Below are 19,709 nucleotides of genomic sequence, written 5' to 3' on the forward strand. Positions count from 1 at the left end.
AAAGTTTTGAAAATCCATGTGATATAATCCAACCCTACATTTTATGAATGAGGATATGGGGGCAGAGAGAGGTTAAAGGAGTCACCTGAGGTCAGGAAGACAAAAGTAATAAATTAAGAGCCCAAGTCCAATGTTTTTGTTTTGTTTTGCTAGTTTTCCTATTACAGCACGCAGAGGAAAGAAAGAATATACCCTAAAACAATGAGCTCTGGATATTGTGCAGAATTCCATGTGTTTCTCAGTTTTAATGCTTGGAGGTTGGAGACCCAGCTTATTAGATCTTTTAATTTTTTCTAGCTGTGATTTTATAGCTAGAAAAATATAGCTATGGGGGCATTAATGTAGATTAAATTAATATAGTTATGTATCGAATGACCGTAGTTAATACCATTTTAGATTCAACTTTAAAGTTGAATTGAGTGTCTACTAGACATGTTGTACTAATCAGAAATATAGAATAAAATGAGATCACTGTGTTTTAGAAGGGGCCTTGAAAAGCATTGGCCCAATTTCCCAAGCACAGAAGGAGACAAAGAAGATGACGAGAAAGGTCACGAAGAGGTTCATGAGTAAATGTTAAGCAAATTATTCACTCTGGGGCATTAAGGATCCCTTAGCTGAGATGAACTGTTTTTTACCTTCACTGGAGGATGAAAAAAGGATGACCCTTTGGACAGGCTGTGAGAGATTCGAGGTGATAGAGTCAGTAGAACTGAGATGAGGATACGTACCTCTGAGGTTCTCCGGACCTTGCAGAGTTGTAAGGACCACGCTAAGGAACAAGTCAAGGGATGAAATGGTAGCTAGATGACTCAGGGCCTCTTCTATTGTTTCAGAAAATATCAAGCATCACCATATGATGGAAGCTAAAGGTAATTAATTCACTAAGGAGGCACAGGAGGGGGGAAGTGGAGGCTAGGGGCACCACTGTCGGGGGGTGCTGAGACGGACACATGGAATGCCCACTCATTCCGCAGGGCTGTGCCCTGACCCGATCCTAGAGCTCTTCTGCCCCTGCTGTCCAGTTAGAGACTCCCAACTGCCAGATGATCCCGTGCCTGAAGTCCACCAATGGGTATTGGGAATATTGCAAAAACAGCTTTTTAGCAAAACTTTGGGTGCAGTGTACTGAGCCTTCTAATTTGTTAATATGGAGCAGTAGACTTCGGAAACATGATAGAGTTCTAGACACAAATGATTATCATAAATCCCACCTCCTGTCCACTTTGTCTTTCTCATCAAAGAAGGAATTTGAAGCTGGTGGCAGTGGGGTGTTAGCAGCTGGGAAGTGGGTGTAGGATCCCTGGAGGGGGGTTGTGATAAGATACACGTGAAAAGTGACCGAGGCACTCACAGGAATTCCTAGCCTACCTCTTAGGACCTCCGCCGTGCCTGTCACAGGGTAACAGGACCCTACCATCTGTCCACTTAACTATTTTCCAAGGCTCCTTTTTCTTCTGAATCCAGGTGCAGTGTTGATACAGTGTTTTTGTGTCTGACCTTGCAGCCCTGGGTCTCAGTTGTAGGAGATATTTGTAAGGAAAAAAAAATATTTTTTTAAAGATTCAGACCTACAGTGATTGCTCATTTCCATTTTAGTGGGCCTTGAAGGTATATTGGGATCCTACAGGTTAAAAAGGTTATTTGTGACTGGCAAAAGAAAGACTTTCATTCAATTAACCGGGAGGCATAGGCATCATTAGGAAGTTAAATCTGAGATCTCAGAAACGTATATTTGCAAGTTAATTGTGAAAACAACCACACAAACTCCGAGTCACTGGCTTGCCAGATGCCCTAAGATTCTCGGATGACTTGGTGTCAGGTGTCACACTCACTTTCAGGAAAGAAGGAAATGAGCAGCTGAGGCTCCCCGGGACAGACCCTGACAAATTCTCTTGTTCACACCTTTCTCTGGAGGGTGTGGGGGGGTAGAGTTTTTTGCTGGGAGACTTGGCTTCAGCTGCTGAGGCAATACTCTCTTGCAAATTCTGAGGATTTAGCAGGAGGGGGTATTAATAATTTGCAAGGTCTGCTGGCAACTCAGGTCTCTGCAGACTGGCCGTTTAATTTGCGGCCCTGGTCCCACATGTCCCTTCCAAGGTTCCGAGCCTCACGTGAGTCTTCGGGGCTGGAGACATGCCTCTGTCTTCATGCCTCTGGAAGTACTAGCTGCTCAGGAGGCAGCACAGGCTCCTTGCAGTACAAGTTGTCGGACCAGCCTGCTTTGAGGGATTGTCACAGGTCTGCCGTGGGAGGAGCCACACCCCAAACCACTCAGACTGGGGGAGTGACAATTTTTACAGAACATTTGGGGCAAATCATTGCAAAGCATGCACGTGTCCTCCCACTCTGTCCTGTGGGTAGGGTTGGGAGATCTTCTGATTACCATTGAATTTGGGTGCTCTGTTTAATCACAGCGAATTTCTATGGATTTTTACAAATTGATATTTCAGAGACTGACCTGGGCAACTATCTTCCTGGTTATTAATGAAAAATGAGAAAGAAGAGCAACAAGATCTTAGGATCGAGATGGAAGAGAAATTATGACAGTTGAATGAAAGAATTATACTACAAGATGATAGATTTTTTTTTTTTTAAGTAAGCTACTACGGGAAGAATGGTGGTCAAAATTGTTTTGAAGGCTAATGAGAACTTTGCTCCCTTCATATAGGGTTGCATTTCTAGTATGCTACAATGTCTTCTAGAACCTTCCTCACCACTAACCCCCACTGTTGTCTCCTGGCAACTGTCCCAACCCCAACCCCCCACCCCACATGTCTCTTCTCTTTTTCCAAACTCCCCAGATATCTCAGGTCTGTGTTCTTGCTTGCCCCACCTATGCCTCTCAGCCTACTCCTTTTTCTCACCTCTTTGCTGAATTCTGCTCCACAGGAAACACAGTCCTTCCCAGCAGGTGCATCACTCCATCCGGACGATGTCCCTTTCTTCTGCACTACATTCCGATTCTGCAAACAAAGTTTCAAGGACCAGCAGAGTGGCACAGAATCCTTTTGGACAAGTGGAAAGGGACAAGGCTATGAACAAGTACTGATTTTTTTTCCCATCACACGTGAAAAAGCCTAGTATAGTGCCTGGTCCACAGGAGAGGAAATGATCAGTATATAATTCATCAGCATTAGCTACGGGAACCACAGAATTAAGCTGTCATGCCTCCCCAGTCCTATCAGCCATCAATATCACCATTCCAGAAAGTCTCCACGGATGTGCTCTTCAGTGATCTCCCTCCCTCTGACCCTCCTTCTGTACTTCTTTTTCTTTTTTAAATGAATTTTCTAAAAAGAATTTATTTAAGACAGCATTAGCAGGGGGAGAGAGAAGCAGAGGGAAAAGCAAGCTCCCTGCTCAGCAGGGACCCAATCCCAGGACCCTGGGATCACAGCCTGAGTCAAAGGCAGAAGCTTAACCGACTGAGCCACTCAGGTGCCCCTTGTCTTTCTTGTAAAATTTTGTCACCGTCTTAATCCATTCTGGCTGTTACAACAAACTACCATATCCTGGTAGGCTTCTAAACCACAGAGACTTATTCCTTCTGGCTCTGCAGATGAGAAAGTCCGAGGTCAGGGTGCCCGCAGATTGGCATCTGGCAAAAGCCCACTTCCCAGTTCATGGGTGGTTGTTGCTTCACTGTGATGGAAGGGATGGAGGAGCTCTCTGGGGCCCTTCTTATAAGTGCACTAACCCCATTGATGAGGCCTCCACCCTCTAATCACCTCCCAAAGGCCCCACTTCCTCATACCAACACAGTGGGGATGAGGATTTCAACATATGAATTCTAGGGAGACACATCCTGTCTATAGCTGTCACCTCCAAGGACATTCAAGGATAAAGATGTTGAAGGGTGCCTGGGTGGCTCAGATGGTTAAGCATTCACCCTCTCTTCAGGTCATGGTCTCAGAGTCCTGGGATCAAGCCCCTGCTGCAGGCTCCCTGCTCAGTGGGGAGCCTGCTTCTCCTTCTGCCTCTGCCCCTCCCCCTCTCTCTTTCAAATAAATAAATAATTTTTTTTTTTAAAAAAAAGAGGGGATGCCTGGGTGGCTCAGCAGTTGAGCGTCTCCCTTGGTTGAGTGATCCCCAGGTCTGGGATTGAGTCCCGCATCAAGTTCCCTGCAGGGAGCCTGCTTCTCCCTCTGCCTATGTCTCTGCCTCTCTCTGTCTCTCATGAATAAAAAAAAAAAAAAAATCTTAAAAAAAAAAAAAAGATGAAGATGTTGGTGAGGGTAGGGCTTCCGTACAATGTGATCTGTCTGATTCTCTTTAAAAATAGTCATCATTTGGGCTTTCTCAAACGGGAGGGAGGAAAGTGGTACTTTGTACTCATTGAATACATACGAGCTCTTCTGCTGTGCCCTTGACAAGCACTCAGTCCTCAGTCCTTACACCCAACGTGTGAGATGTGTATCTAATTATAGTGAAGTGGCATGATGCATGCATTTGGCCTATCCAACCTAGATAAATTCCACGGTGTATACTTCACAGAGAGGAGGCATGGAGGTGCAAGAGAGAGAGAATGAATTTAATATAATTGGTGCAAATGATTTTGCTCCCAATTCCACTCAGTGAACTTGGGCCCCAGAGTGCGCGGGAGATGTGAGATTGCTTGTATGATCTCTGTTCCCGGGATGCCTTGCACGCTGTTAGCATCTCACAACACCGAGGATGCTTCTGGTGATTAAATTTACAATGCAATTCTTTTTTTTTTTTTTCAATCCAAAATGGCCCATACACTGAAGCCAAGGATTTAATCAGTTCTACTGTTAGAGAAAAATCTGGCCATATTAGACGCACTGAGAGATGATTTGGGACACAAATTTTATAGGAATTTTGAAGCATTATCAAGAATAAGTTGTGATAATTATTATATTTTGCCTCATGTGTTTAGTTTTGTCTCCTGTGTGACACCTTGCTTTATCTCCATTTTACAGACGGGGAAACTGAGGCTCAGGGAAGTTAAGGAACTTGCCAGAGGCCACACATCTGGGGCTATGGGAGGATCTCAGCCAAGTCAACTTGACTTCAAGGCCCCACATTGACTTTCTCTCCCAGATCTGGTTCTTTCTCCTTGAGTCTCACTTTCAAATAGTCATCTGCCCCCTGGCCATCTCCTGGCTGTCCACACCATCTTAATCTCCCTCCCCCTCTAAAGCCTCCACTCTGAACGACTTTGACAATCCCCAGGGACCAGGGTGATGTTCATCCAGCCTACGTAGGTAGCGCCCTGCTGGTCATGTCTGGCTGTCACTATTCTAGTGACTGTACCACCACATTCCAATTGGCCGGCCAGTCATCCTGCGACCCATGCCTCCCTGGCTGTTATCTACTTTAAATATCACCCTGGTCAGACCTCACAATACTGTAGAGAGATTCACATACAACAGAACTAATATTCTAGGTAATTTTAGAACGGTTTTGCCCCATGGACCACTGGCAGTCACTGACATCTTTATTTTCCAGAGCCAGGAACTGGGATCCAAGGAGTATTCCTTGCCCAAGGCCAGAAGGAGGTAAGGTCAGAACCTAAATGTTTCTGATTCTGCATCTTGCCATGCTGGTTTTCATGCACTGCCCAGGAGCTTCTACAGCCACCTGCTTCCGTCTTTGCTGAGAATATAGGGTGGCGATGCTCTTCAGGAGGATGATCAACTTGCACATGAGCCCTCTGAGAAAAAATCAAGAATGTATTGTCTTCGTTCAGCAACGCATGGCATAGTCCTAAGACGGTGTCCAGACCAGAGTCCCCGATGCCATCAGGACCCCTTTGGGGCTCTGTGGGTGCCTTGTTTTGATCCATCCTGCCCCTGCTAATTAGAGGGGCCATGTGGGTGGCCCAAACACTTCCCTAGTGGGAGGACTTCCCAGAGGGGAGCGAGATCTCCTGCCATCGTGTCCGGTGTCAGCCTGTAGGATATTAAAACCGACTCAAGATTGTGTTGAAAAATGTTTTCCTTTCCAGTATGCTAATAAGAACAAGATCATATCAATGCATGTGCATGGTGGCAGGATTTTTTTCTGCGACTGAGCCTTTTAATGAGCCGCTCTGTAATGAGGGCTAGATCTGCACCACGTATCTGTGTGCCAGTCAAAGTTTAAAGACCTTGGTTTCCCCGACTCTCACCCTCCTCTGGGCCCTGGCTTTAATTCTTTTAAGCAGTAACATTAATTGGCTGTTAAGTAAAACAGGAGAGAACACAATAGATTTATGATATTTTGAGAAGCTATACCAGTTCTCAAGCATTCGGAGAAACAGGCTTGGCTTTTATGAGGTAATTATGATTTAGCGTTTTCTCTCGCCCTGTTGAGTCTGTGGGCTGCCTCTAAAATGGATCTGGGATGAATGTCAAAATGAGGATTTACGGCCAAACCTTTTCAACATGTAAAGCACAGGAGGAGTTTATTGTTTTATTATATTTTCCCCCTGAACAATATTTCCTTCTGCATTTCTGTGCGGTTGGGTTTTGTAGGTCCCCACCCAGCCACCTCCCCCCACCCTACCCCCACCTCCTTTGAAATGGTATCTATAAATTATTTCCCCTATCAGGTTGCCATATCATCAAAAAGTGATCATTTTTGCAAGCAATCACAAGAAAGGACGTCCATTTAAATAATTTCTTTCTTCCCCTCTCCTGTCTTTTCCCCTCCGGCCCCATACAGGAGAACTGCTGGGGTCTGTTTGTTCATGCTTTCAGAAATGAGCAGCACCCAAGAGCTTGAGGAGGAAGAGATCTTTATTTGTCGTCTTTCCATGTCTTTTTTTCCTCCCTGGCCACTCCTGGAAATGAGAAGTGTGTTTAGCTGCTGCCCTCAGGGAGAGCCCACCCTGGAGCCAAGGGTTTCAGCTCCCTGGCCAACATGAGGCCATCTCAGGCAGGCACGTTCCCTCTGGGAGCCTTCCCCTCTCTTTCTTAGTTTATGAAAAGAAGGCAGGGGTGGTTTCTCAGGCCTCTCTCAACTCTGAAATGTTAACATTACCTATTTATGCCTCAATAGTAGCATATTACCAACTTGGTATGTGTGGCTGAAGGGGACATGCCACCTCACAATATGCCTCTTTGGCACAAGAATTGTTTTGAGCTGAAGGCATATGAGTTCTTGAAATTACAATTTGCCTAAAAGCACAGCCTCCCCCAAAGGTCCAGTGTCATAGAGGCCCTCCCGGGACAGCTCTGATCTTCCTTCTCAGACACCTTCTGGTCAGCACCACACACGGGTACACCCAGTCACCAAACTATTTTATCTCCCATCAGTTCTCCGGAGGGTCCATTTATCTTTCCTAAAAGCCGTTTGTTTTCTTATACGTGCCCTCCTCCCCTCCCCTTCCCCTATGAAAATGCGTAGAAGCCTCCAGTTCTCATTACTTCCTTGAACCAACATTTTTCTGTAAACTCCCGGGTGTGTGTGTGAATAAAAATCTGTCCTTTTCTTTTGCTAGTCTGTCTTTTGTGACTTTAATTTGCAGGCCCCTGTGAATAAACTGAAGAGGGTGGATACAAAGGTGTGTGTTTTCATTTTCCTTCCCAACGTGTGTGTGTGTGTGTGTGTGTGTGTGTGTCAAGGTTAAAGAGACAGAGAGGCGTAATGCTAGGAATAGTTTTTTCTTTGAACAACAGTTTTTACAAGGGAGCTTTGTGAGAGAAGACGCATTCACCACGCTGCCCGCGTACACCGGGGATACCACCCTTGTCAGTACAGGCCTCTCTTCCCAAGGTAAAGGTTGTAAGCATGAAGTGCACTGTTTTCGTGGAGGGTGGGTGGTGACGGAGAAGGGATAAATGCCAATTCAAGATCAGCAGGTTTTCAATATGGGCTCAGATCACAGATCCTTAATTGTAAAGGTTTTCGCTTTGCTTTCTTTATTCTAGCTTCTACCTCACTGGACGATTCCTGGTAGCCGTGCATGGCAAATTAGGAGGAGAAAGTTGCACCTCTGGTCTGTTCCCTGACGTCTTCATGAAAGACACATTCAGTGACTTAGACCAGAGTCTAGAAATAGCCCCTGAGCATTTGATTAGGTTGCACGTTATACGCAATATATTATGTGTTACATATAGCACCCTGGACCGTATGATGCAGCTAAGGTGTCCTTGTATATCAGATACAGCTTTACAATATGACATAGGTGATTGCAGCTACAGTGTATTGAATATTAACTCTGTGCCAGGAAGGCTATTAAGCATTTTTCATATGCTTTCTCATTTAATTTAGATGATGCTGTTCATATAAACAGTAATTCCAAATAACTTTCACTGTTAATAATTTCATCCAGGCGTGTCTCCTGTCTTCACGATAAAGAAGTTAAGACTCATGGAGAAAGACCCAACAACAAGGATGTCCTTACAAACAGATAAGAATAATGAAGTAGGGATGATTAGAAGTCTTTTTCCTTCCCAACAGCCCCCCACCCCACGCCCCCACCCATCCTAACCAAACACACAAACACACATCCTTAAAGGTCTAGTAGAGAATAATTCAAGGGTCCCATTATATTCTAAAAATCTTCCCAGCTGGGATAATTGGCTTTGGAACCTCCCTTATCCCCATGACTCTTTCTCTCATATGCCAATATCTCTAACACATAGATAATTTATGAAAACAGAGTAGACACTTTTTAATAATTAAGTGATAGATAATAGAAGCTTTTAAAAATAAGCTGGAGGAGCTTGGAAAAAGAGTGAAGACTAAGCTGGTTAGTCGTCCACATATTTATCTGGAATAACTCAAACGGACTCTTCACCTTGCACCCCATTATTCGTGAACAGAGACCCTGAAAAGTTTGCTTTATTCACTAGCCGGATTTTTCCAGCAGGCATCTGGGAGCCCCAGCCATTCTGAGGGAAACCAGATGCCTGCCCCCATCTCATTCGCCCAGCATCACCTCTCTGCCCTCTCCAAATTACAGTGCAAACAATAACACAGGTAAAATTAGCCAAGACACTAATTATGTAGCACAAATGTGCAAAGGATATAGAATGATAAATGGCAAACGCAGGACATGTTGTGTCATATCGTGTAATCTCTCCGGCTGCAGAGCCCAGGAACAAAGGGAGAATTGTACCCTGTTTGTCTAACATGCTCCATATCACAAATTGGAAATCCTTCCTAATTAAGATATTGTTAAATGTCCTTTGTTAGCAGATTTTAACAATGTTAATTAGGAGGTTAGCGTGATCATTGTTCATCTCGCAAACAATTAGAGTGATTTGCACTATAGCTTTTGGGAAACTTCTGCGCAAACCAGGAGTTTTCCTTCTGCAGGGAGCGAGGCTGCCCAGAGAAGGAGGGGACAGGATCCGGGAGAAAAAGCCATGCTGCCCCTACACTTCTGGGCTATGGGCCAAGGCAAAGCATAAGGAAATGTTAGGAGTGGACTTAGCAGCTGTGAGAAAGCAGCATTGATCTTGACCGTGGGGGAATAACAATATTTGCAGATGTAAAGTCTATCCCAGGGATGCTTCTTATCTTGATAATTGAGGAGACGTGGTCAGAGAAAGCATAGAGTCCTCAGGGCTCTTAATCATCTGGTCAACTAAGGGTGTTGAGGGAGTTCAGAACACACTACCTCAAGACACAGCATCTTGGCGTATTGAATATTTTAAGCCGAAGGAGTTTGAGAAAATGACAAAAGCAGGAAGATCAGTGTGACCTTCGCCTTGCTCTTCTCTCCTGAAATAGGTCACAAAACCCATGTGACAGATGCCCTCCCTGCGCCCAGAGGACAGGAGCATCCTTATCTCTGAAGACAAAGTGACGCCAAGCCAAGAATACAAACAAAGAGGCCTTGGTCAGCTTCCCCTGGTTTATTACACTTACCTCATACCCTTTGTCTTATGATATTCCTCCAACTTAGCATCAGGCATTCTTTTTTTTTTTAAGATTTTATTTATTTATTCATGAGAGACACACACAGACACACACACACACACACACACAGAAGAGGCAGAGAAGCAGGCTCCATGCAGGGAGCCCGACGTGGGACTCGATCCCGGGACCCCAGGATCATGCCCTGGACCAAAGGCATGCACCAAACCGCTGAGCCACCCAGGCGTCCCAGCATCAGACCTTCTGAAGGCCCTGGGGTCATGTAAAACTGATCATAAATAAATCTGATTCACATGCTTATCTCCCGCTAATCTTCGTTTCATTTTCAGACCTAGCCAGGGACCCTAACAGGGTCAAGGAAAACTTTTTTCTTCTCTACAGTGTTTTCTTAAGGAAATGAAAACAATGCTGTGCCAGCCATGTGTCAGAGTTTTCTAAACTTAGAATTGATTTTTTTAGCACGAGATAAGTCTGGGCTCCTGCTGCTGTGACCCCCAACCCCTGCTACCTTCGTGCCTGCAACACACACACATATGATACAAAACAGTTAGCAGGTTCTTTCCTCTCTTCTCTTGAAGGGGAGCAGAATATGTCACCCAAAACATGACGGTAAAAGTTTAGGACATGCTACCCCTAAATATGCCACTTTGGCATAACTGATTATTTTGAGCTGTAGGTACTTTAAAATAAGCAAATGCAGGGAAAGTTTCTCTGAACTCCACTCTCTGCCTAAAGACAGATCTTCCAAAAGGAACTCAATTATCTTAAGTCCCTCCCCTCCCCTCCCCTGGAGTTTGATTAACCAAGGGAGGTTGAGGCTTACATAGGAGAGGAGACTGGAAGTCTACACCACGTCCGGACAGACTTTGTCACAAGCAACCATAGCTCCCACCTACTCTTCTAAGGGCCCATCTGAGTTCCCTAAAAGTCATTTACTCCCCTTAAGAGGCCTGCGTCTCCCCTCCCCTTTCCCTAGTAAGAGGGTATTGAAGCCTGAATTCTAAAGTCACTCCAGAGAGTCGCTCAGTTCTCCCTGTACCCTCAACAGGGTACAAATGTTAATAAACCTTTTTTAATTTTTCTTTTGTTAATCTGTCTTTTATTACAGGAATCTCAGCTAAGGACTCAGAAGAGTGGAGGCAAAATTATTTTTTTTTCTCCCCTACGCTTTCTTCTGCACCTTGTGCCTCCTACTACAGGTGGCAGGATTCAAAGGAAAAGGAAGGAAGGAAGGAAGGAAGGCAGGCAGGCAGGCAAGACTCTATGTTTTGATACTTTGAAACTGCAAATAGTAGAGCAAAGCATATTTGGAGAGGAAGCAAAAACCGGCTATTAGAAAACTACCATAGAACTTGACTCGCCTGGAGAATCTCATTCTCTCTTGGCAAAGGTGCTTCCGAAGAAGGAGAGCGGGCATCCCAGGGAAAGGAGGTATTGATTGGAAATTGAACACAAAGACTCTGAATTCTATTCTTGGCATTGTCAATGATTTTTCAAAGACAAACCCAAGATGGGTCACTTAACTAAAAGTCACACCGGCTTGGAGATGGTACCAAGTATCTTAGCAGAGTGATCTTCTAACCAGGCACACCCAGCTCTAGAGGGCAAGCATCCAACAGATATCCAGCAGCTGGTCTGTGCCAGGCATTGTGCTGGATACTTTACATAAATTTAATCACAGCCAGCACTTAGCTTCAATCGCAAACGGCCCCGAGGCCTGTTTAAGTGGCTCTCAAGTCTCTTTTATTCTTGGGGGACCCCATCTGCTGGGGGGGATAAAAAGCCCTTTTATGTTCTATAACCTCACAGACCACCCACCCCAACAGTTTGTGCTTTGTCACGAAAATCCTCCATCTAATTAACAGGGTACAATTTTGATGAAATCTGGTGAAATATATTATTCATGTGTGTCAGAAATCAAATAGAGACCGGGTCATCTTGTAAACTGCCACAGTGTCTGTAATTTGCTTTAAAGCACTTTAGCATAGATAATGTAATATCATTACTCCTAAGTGTAGGAGTTGCTGTAATAGGAATCTCTACCTTTCAGGGGTGGGTAGTTATAGTTCTCATCGGGAAGTCCAGCTGCTACAAAGTCACTTCTGTTATCGTATCTCAATTGATGCCAGACAGTTTGCAGAAGAACATGGCCAAGGTCAGCAATGGGTCTTCACTGGTGAAGTTAGTGGCTTGTTAACTAGCATGCTGGTGATCACAAATGGGATCTCTTTGGTGAGATTACACCTAAGAGTCACCTAACAGCGTAGAGAGGCAGTCGATTTTCTGTTTCTTTGCTCTGGCATGGTATGAGCTGATGCCTTTCTCTGTTCTCCTGGCCTGGCCTGTCTGTCCCCCCTCAGCATGCCTAGCACCTGACACACATAGGCACCCAACACTCATCCCATGAATGAACCCTGAAGATGGCTCTGTCACCACAGGGGAGGATTCATCTACCTTAGGAAACCCCGTCCACCTTTTTTGACGTCCCGATGGAAAAAACTTGGCAGGTGTGTATTTGACTTTTCAAATTTCCAGACAGGGCTTCTACTGAACTGACATGTGTCACATGTCAGAAACACCAGCAAACCAGGGACTTCTATTTGGAACTCGTGGTCATTGTACAGGAGGGCAACTTTTCTAGGCGTCTTTATCCAGGGGCCAGAACGCAAGCCCATAAACTCATCCAAATTTCGGCTCACAATGCACTGGAGGAGTGCGGAGAAGATTCAGGCTATGAAATTCTGACGGCTCATTACCATGACAAAGGTTGTAACAACTTGGACAGGATGCTGAACAAAAGGCATCCACCGTTCTATTTGCAATTCTAGGATTGTATTTGTAATCTCTTTTTGCAGGAGAAAGAGACTGCCAGTAAAAGGCTGCAACACAATGGGAAGAGAGGATCCACAATGCTCAGAGAGACCAAAGGGATGAGTGAATGTGCTCAGACACGCACGCTACGTGTGTGTATCTTCTCGGTGTATGTACACATTCGACAAGAGTAAATTATTGTCATGGGTAAGAGTTTAACATTAGTGACCTAGAAGATGGCTTTTTAAAAAATATATGCAACATGGCTGGAATGCCAATTCGAAGTGGAGAAGCGTTTAGGGAAAACGAATGGGCTGAACGGTGGAGCGAGCCTCTTTAATTTGGTGGTGGCGGAGGCTCAGAGTAAGCTAACGTTGTAACCGGCTAAGTAAGGCACCCCGAATGTGATTAATAATGCAGAGGGGGGAAAGGCTCAAGAGTTACCGTGCTGTGCAGGTTTTGGGGTCAGGGAGGCAGTAATTGTTGCAAAAGTCACTGCCGATTTTGGTTCACCAAGGATAGGGATGCCACGGGTCGGTCTGCCCTGCTTTGGGGCCCTCCCTCGCCCGGAGGTGCTAAACTGCACAAATTCTGATTCATTACCATTTGCTCCCCTTTTGTTAGCCATCTAGCCAGTGACTGCAGTCCGGCTGTGCGTGGTGGCAGGGATCATTCAGAGAAGGCTCACCGTGTCTGGAGCTCGGGTAGCTTTTGTTCGGCTGGAAAAGAGAGAAAACTCACATTCTATTGTCCCCCCGCAAGCCAGGCTTTTTTAATTGGCACGTTGGCATCAGTATTTAAAAAGGAGTAAGGCATCGTGGGGGCAGAAGTGACTTCACTTAATCCTGCCTTGAAATTGTTGCATGTGCTGTGTGACTGTTCCCCATGCTAGGAAATGTGGGTGGCTGCTGTCAGTGGAGGGCAGACAGAGCTGCTCTAACATCACAGGGCCGCAGTTAATATGCTGCACTAATCGTGGCTCTTATGCATCGATCCCTTCTTTCCCTCCACCTCCTGGCCCCCGATGGGCATTAACAAAGTTAGTGCCTAACCACACTTCTCATTCTGCTTCCTTTGGTTTGTTTCCATCTTGTTAGGTGCACATGAATAAAAATGTCAGTTTGTCAATCCCATTTATGCTTACAAAGTGAACACCTGAGGATGAGACAGACAATTAACATTGAGCAATCCAACGCAGCAAACATTTATTGAACCTCTGACTGTAATTGATTGAAAGTGCTGAGTCATTAACAAAATCACTTCCATGACTTTCATGCCCAACTCAAGGTGATTGCTCCAGTTAGCCACGTGGGGGTGGATTTATGTCTGCCGATGGAGTCTGGGAAGTTTGGTGTTGATGATATCTAGCTGTGAAAACTAAGAGTCCGATAGTTCATGTCAACTCAGCGGCGAGCCAGCCTGCTGTCTCCTAACTTGCATTAATGCTGGCTCTGGAATGTCTATGATCTGAAGTGATGGCATCCTGTAATAGGGATGGTTGTGGAGAATATATCTCTGCTGCCAGAGTGTTGACTGTGTGGGTTCCAGACCTGGAGTATCTCAGGATTCTATCTCTATCCTTCACTTCACCCAGCTGCCCAGTCCTCCAAAGCTAAGCACCATCGGCTCTTCTTATACATGTATCAGGGAGGCAGAAATCTTTTTTTCTCACTCTTCTAGATTTTCCAGCTGGGGCCTTGTCAATGAGACTAACAAAAGACAGATTGATGAGAGAAAAACATATAGATTTATTTAATATAGGTTTTACGTGACACAGGAGCCTCCATAAGGAGATGAAGAACTGAGGAAATGGTTAGAGCTGTGTGCTTTTATACTGGGTTTGATGAAGAGTAGAAAGTTGTGGGAAAACATGATAAGACAAAGGACTATGAGCTATGGGTAGGAAATGGGGGAAACTTGGCAAGATCTCTTTATTTGGATTCCTCCTGGGGTCCTTCCATCTCTGAAGATAAAGATGCTTCTTTCCTCCAGGTAGAGAGGGAGGACATCTGCCATGTGGGAGTCTTAGGACCTGCTTCAGGGAGAAGGGAGAGGTCAGAGAATCCCTCGGTCATTTGCTGTTTTTATTCCCTTCAACTTAAAATGCTCCATATGCCAAGTTGCCATATTTTGGGGTACTGTTTTCTAAATCCCATCTATATCTATCTACCTATCATCTATCTATTAAAATATATATATTTTTAAAAATCATCTCTTTTTTTCATCTCTTTCTTAAATCACTTTACTCTTAGGTGATGCAGTATTCATTTTATATTAGAATGATGCATCAGTGAAGGGAAATATACTTAATTTTTTTTTAAGTCTATAAAGAGAATTTGCTTCAAAGCCGAAAAGATAGGATTGAACTGTTTTTTCCTTCCTTTTAATACCCTAGGATTAACAACATTTTTCTTCCAACTTAATTCTGGAAATAAAGGATTAAGAAGCATTTACTAATATTTGGAACCAATATAAGCTGATAAATGTGTGCTATTAAAATAATAGTACTTATATTAATTGGTGTATTTTCCTGAAAAGCAGCTTTTCAAAAGGCATCAAAGGCCTTTTAAAAGTGTGCACACCTATTGACCTAGTAATTTCCTTCCTAGGAATTTATCAGAGGGAAATAACTAGACAAATGGAAAGATGGATGACTAAAAGTATTCAGTATAGAGTTGTTCATAAGGGGGAAACATTAGGAAACTCTTTTAATATCTATCAGTGAAGGATTGGTTGGGTAAACAATGGTATATTCATGTTACAAAAAGTATTATATAATTAAGAATGCTGTTATAGAAGTATTTATATTACTTGGAATAATTCACAGAAGATGTGATCAAGTGCAAATGTCAAGTTATAAAATATTCTTTATAACATGACTCCATTGTTATAAGAAAAATATTAGAAAGTTGCAAATAAAAAGTTAAGAACAGCATTCCTGAACAACCAATGAGTCAAAGAAGAAATAAAAAAAATCTTGAAACCAGGTAAAGTGGAAACACAATATGCCAAAACTCATGGGATGCAGCAAAAGCACATCTAAGAGGGAATTTTATAACACTCAATGCTTACATTAAGAAAAAAAATAAAAGATTTTGGGAACCTGGGTGGCTCAGTGGTTGAGCAGCTGCCTTTGGCTCAGGTTGTGATCCTGGGGTCCTGGAATAGAGTATTGCCTTTGACTTTCTGCAGGGAGTCTGCTTCTCCCTCTGCCTCTGTCTCTGTGTCTCTCATGAATAAATAAACAAAATATTAAAAAATAAAAGAAAAAAAAAGAAAAAAATCTCAAATATACAACCTACCTTTATACCTCAAGGAACTAGAACAAGATTTAAAAACTAAGCCAAAAGTTAGCAGAAGAAAAGAGATAATAAATATCAGAGCAGAAAAAAAAATTGAAATAAAGAATAGAAAACAATTGAAAAGATCAACATAACTAAGAGTTTGGGTTTTTTTTTTTTTTGAAAGGTTAAACAAAATTGACAAATCTTTAGCTAGGCTTACCAAAAAAAAAAGAGAAAATTTTAATAAATAAAATTGTAACTCAAAGAGGAGACATTATGACTGATAACACAGAAATACAAAGGATTACAGAGAGTACTATGAACCATTCTATGCCAACAAATAGAACAACTTAAAGGAATGAATAAAGTAGCAACATACAACCTACCAAGACTGAATCAAGAAGAAATAGAAAATCTGTGCAGAACAATAATGAGTAAGGAGATTGAGCAAGTAATTAAAACCTTTCCAACAAAGAAAAGCCCAGGACCAGATAGATTTACTGGTGAGTTCTACCTGACATTTAAAGGAGAATTAATGCCAATACTTCTTTAACTCTTCCAAAAAATTGAAGAATCAGCATTACTCTGATACCAAAGCCAGATAAGGACACCACAAGAAAAGAGAACTACAAGCCAGTATCCCTGATGAACATAAATGTAAAAATCCTCAACAAAATACTAGCAAACTGAATTCAACAACCTATTAGAAGGATTATACAACATCAAGGTGTCTAGCTGCTTCAGTTGGTAGATCACGCAACTCTTGATCCTAGCGGTTGTAAATTTGAGCCTCATGTTGGGTGTAGAGATCACTTAAAAATGAAATCTTTTAAAAAATAATATAAAAAGATCATATAACATGATCAAATGAGATTTATCCCTGGGATGCAAAGATGGTTCAACATATGCAAATCAATAAATATGATATACTACATTAATAGAATGAAAGACAAAAAAAAATCATATAATCATCCCAATAAAGAAAAAAACATTTATTAAAATTTATCATCCCTTTGTGATAAAAATTCTCAACAAATTGAGTATAAAAAGAACATACCCAGTATATATCAATATAATAAAAGCCATGTATGACAATCCCTCAATTAAGATCATGTTACATAGTCAAAAGTTGAAAGTTTTCCCTCTAAGATCAAGAACAAGACAAAGGTGTTCACTTTCACCACTATTGTTCAACGCACTACTAGAAGTCCTAGCCAAAACAATAAGGCAAGGTAAAGAAATAAAAGATACCAAAATCAGCAAGAAAGAAGTATAATTTTCTCTGTTTGAAGATGACATACTCCAGTACATGGAAAATCCTAAAGACACCACAAAAAAACAATTAGAACTAATATTTGAAAAAAAAAGAACAAAAAAAGAACTAATATTTGAATTCATAAAGTTGCAAGATATAAAATCAACACACAAAAACTGGCTACATTATTATACACTAATAATAAAATACATGAAAAAGAAATTTTAAAAATCTCATTTACAGTAGCATTACAATCAATAAAATACTCAGGAATAAATTTAACTAAGGTGAAGTGTAAGATCTGTACACTGAAAACTATAAGACATTGACAAAAGAAACTGAAGAAAACACAAATAAATGGAAAGATGTCCATGTTCATGGACACTCAAAACCATCCATAGATTTAATGCAATCCCTATCAAAATTCCAATGGCATGTTTTATAGAAATAGAACAAACAACCCTATAATTCAGGTGGAGACACAACAGACCCTCAATAGCAGCAAAGCTTGAGTAATCGTCTTTACTCAAAGTATATGATATAAATGTCTATTATGTCCAAAAAAATCATTTTATAGCAACACCTGGACTAGTGTCCAGCCATGCTGACACATAAAATTAATCACTTTTCCTGATTTCAAACTATGTTACAAAGCTATAGAAAAAAAAAATGGGACTAGCATAAAAATAAACACATAAAAATTTTTAAAAATTAAAAATAAATAAAAATAAAAATGAACACATAGGCCAATCCAACAGAACTGAGAGCCCAAAAGTAATCCCACAGATATATGATCAACTAATATTTGACAAGAGAGCCAAGAACACTAAAGGGAAAGAATAGTCTGGAAATACTGGATCATCACATGCCAAAGAATGAAATTAGACTCCTATCTTATACCACTCACAAAAATTAACTCAAAATGGATTAAAGACTTAAACATAAGAATTGAAACCATAAAAACTCCTAGAAGAAAACACAGGGAAAAATCTTGATATTGGTATTGATGATTATTCTTTGAATATGACCAAAAGCAAAAATCAACAAGTGGGACTGAATCAAATCAAAAAGCTTCTGCACAGCAAAGGAAACAATCAATCAAACAAAAATGCAACTTACAGAATGAGAGAAAATATTTGTAAAACACGTATTTGATAAGAGGTCGATATCCAAAATATAATTTAAAAACTCACACAGCTCAATAGCCAAAAAAAAAGAAAAGAAAAATCAGAAGGAAAAAAGCAACAAATACTCTAATTTAAAAATGGACAAAAGACGTGAACAGATATTTTTCCAAAGAAGACATACAAATGGCCAACAGGTGCTTAACATCACTAATCATCAGGGAAATTAAAATAAAAGCCATAATTAGACAATACCTCATGCTTGTTAGAATGTTTATCATAAAAAAAAAGACAAGAGATAACAAGTGTTGACAAAGATGTGGAGGAAAGGGAGCTCTTGTGTGATATTGGTGGGAATGTAAATTGGTGTAGCCACCGTGGAGAACAGTATGGAAGTTCCTCAAATATTTAAAAATGGAACCACTGAATGATCCAGCAATTCCACTTCTAGGTATTTATCTGAAGGAAATGAAATCACTGTCTTGTAGAGATATCTGCACTTCTTTGTTTATTGCAGCATTATGCACAATAGCCAAAACATGGAAACAACCTAACTGTCCACCAATAGATGAATGTGTAAAGAAAATTCAGTGTCTGTGTACAACAGAATGTTTTTCATCCATAAAATAGAAGGAAATCCATCTTTGTGACAACTTGGATTTAAAAATCCAAACTTGTGGAAACAGAATAGAATGGTGGTTGCCCGTGGTGGGAGCATGGGAGAAATGAGTGGATGTTAGTTCAAAGGATACAATCTTCCAGTTATGAAAGGAATAAGTTCTGAGGTGTATGGCACAGTGATTACTGTCATCAATACTACATTGCGTACTTGAATGTTGTTATGAGAGTAGATATCAAATGTTCTCACTGTAACAACAACAAAATGGTGCTTATGTGAGGTGAAGGATGTGTTAACTAATTTTACTGTGGTAATCATGCTGCAATATACAGGTGCATCAAATCATTACACTGTACACCTCAAGCTTACACAATACCATAGGCCAGTTAGATCTCCATAAAGCCAGAGTGGAAAAAGGTAGCAGCAATCATTTTGTGATTATAGAATAATAAATGGAATTTATGAAAATTATTCTTCTTTTACTGATGTATCCTAAATTTTTAACAGTAATCATCTGTAATTTTTGTTAATAGTGAGTACTCAGACAAATCAAGGATATCCAGATCTTCCTCTCTTTCTTAATTTCAATATAGAGTCATGAATTCTACTACCACCTACTTTATGAAATATGGGAGTTGGTAGTTATTACTGCTGGAGTTCACCCAGAGTGATGATTAATTTTATGTATCAACATGGTTTGATATCAGTCTAGGTGTTGCTGTAGGATTTTTTTTTAGACATAATTAACATTTATATCTGAGAGTTTGAGTAAAGATGATTAC

At 41.6% G+C, this 19,709-nt stretch overlaps 1 long non-coding RNA gene across 1 annotated transcript; it reads left to right on the top strand.

Annotated features, from left to right (window-relative positions):
• Positions 1-2,687: 2,687 nt before the first annotated feature.
• Positions 2,688-7,491, top strand: LOC140594639 (uncharacterized). Its single transcript, XR_011995684.1, has 3 exons — positions 2,688-3,045; positions 5,473-5,522; positions 6,670-7,491. It is a non-coding gene; the product is annotated as an uncharacterized lncRNA (long non-coding RNA).
• The last annotated feature ends 12,218 nt before the right edge of the window (positions 7,492-19,709 follow it).

The sequence above is a fragment of the Vulpes vulpes genome, chromosome 12, assembly GCF_048418805.1.
Source record: "Vulpes vulpes isolate BD-2025 chromosome 12, VulVul3, whole genome shotgun sequence".
Classification (NCBI taxonomy): Eukaryota; Metazoa; Chordata; class Mammalia; order Carnivora; family Canidae; genus Vulpes; species Vulpes vulpes.